This window comes from Peromyscus eremicus, chromosome 6 (assembly GCF_949786415.1).
Source record: "Peromyscus eremicus chromosome 6, PerEre_H2_v1, whole genome shotgun sequence".
NCBI classification, from domain to species: domain Eukaryota; kingdom Metazoa; phylum Chordata; class Mammalia; order Rodentia; family Cricetidae; genus Peromyscus; species Peromyscus eremicus.
Window position 1 is genome coordinate 88,945,436 of NC_081421.1, and position 1,848 is coordinate 88,947,283.

The following is a 1,848-nucleotide window of genomic DNA, read 5'->3' on the forward strand; positions in this document are numbered from 1 at the left end:
AAATTGAAGGCCTTAGATTTGAAATACTTCATGTAAAAATCCATATAATTGCCACTATAGCACAAGTTTCATGCATATTTTTCTGCACTTTAGAGTCTTGCTCCCTGGTTTATGGGGCTGGCCTAGTCACCTTGGTGTGTTTCCTAAGACAAATGGGCTAGTGAATTCCTAATTGCAGAGTGTAAAGAACCTGTCATTACTGAAAGAAAAGCCACGGCCTTACAGTGACCGACTCAGACATTTTTTTTAAGAGACTCAGGATAGCTTAGGAGGCTATCTGTGTACTCTCTTTAACAGCATAATCACAAGGAACAAACACACTTGGTAAGCATTTCCATCCACAGTCACTCCATTCTTCTACAGGACCAACTTCTCTTCAACCTTTAGAGTCATAGTGATAAGGGCTAGGCTGCTGTCTGTTTTGTTGGGCTTGCCTCCCTCCCTCCCTCCCTCCTTCCCTCCTTCCCTCCCTCCCTCCCTCCCTCCCTCCCTCCTTCCCTCCTTCCCTCCCTCCCTCCCTCCCTCCCTCCTTCCTTCCCTCCCTTCCTCCCTCCCTCTGCCCCTCCCTCCCTCCCTCCCTCCCTCCCTCCCTCCCTCCCTTCCTCCTTCCCACCTTCCCTCCTTCCCTCCCTCTACTACTTCTTTCCTGTTTTTATTTTTTTTGAGACAGAATCTTGATGTACAGCTCTGACTGCCCTCAAACTTGCATCAATCCCCCTGCCTCGATCTCCTCAGGAGAGTGCCAGCCTTCTGCCTTACTGAATTTCTTTCCATAAGAATTTATGAGATGTAAATTAGCATGCTGCTAACATTTGGGAATATGCCTGGGTTATAGCCGTATTTCAGAAGAGGAGGTCTGTGGTTACAAAGTGAAGGAAAAAGTATACATCGTTATACCATATAATGTAATTGGGCTATAAGTTCGCAATGTATAATACAAAATACATCTATGTATCCATAGATCAAAAGACTGAGATAAAAATGTCTGAATGCCCCTTACATGTGTAGGTGAAGGGACTCAGAACAATTCCACTCTATTTTAAGAATTTTTTTCTGCATTTTCTAATTAAAAAAAAAACCAACTATGTAGTCACACCCCAACTCCCATCCCCAACCCCAGTCTGAGAAATGTGATGCATTCCATCCATATTTTAAAGATGTGTTCTTATGAAAGGGCTCTGATGGGGTGGGAGGTAGCACATAGCCTCAAATGGAAACAATTTTGTTTGTGAGAGAATTCAGCTTCAAAATGGAAGTGAGGCGCTTGTCTCTCTGATGCCATGGCAACCAGAGAGAAAGCACAAGGTCAACAATGGTATGAAACGCGCCTCAGGAGTGGGTAAGGAGGCAACCTTGGACTTCGATTCCTTCGCATTTCCCTGAGAACAGAAGGTTGCATTGTATTTCCACTGCTGGCGTCATCATTTTCCAGTCAGAGAGCTGCCATAAGAAGGAGCCAGTGGTAGCAACAACCTTTTCTGTATGGAGCTTTGGCCAGTCCCCCGAAGTGTGCCCTTTCTCTATGCCGTTGTTCTCCTTTCTCCACTCCTCGACATCTTCACATTTGGTAAATTTTTTTTGCAGTGAAGCTTTTTGGTTTACTATCTACGTTTCTGTCAGGACATCCCTTGACTGGTTTGACTGACTGGAACAAACCAACCCGCAAACAAAACCTAACCTCAAAACCTTCCCCACTGTGTAGGGCTTGATAATGAAGTTCCTGTCAGTTGTTTAATGGAACAGTGTAGTCCATGATGTCAAAGTCATCTCTGTGAGTACTGGGGATCACCAGCCCAGCCCAGGGGGCCTGACTTGGCAATGTCTTACAAGGTTGGCATTGCCTAGAAT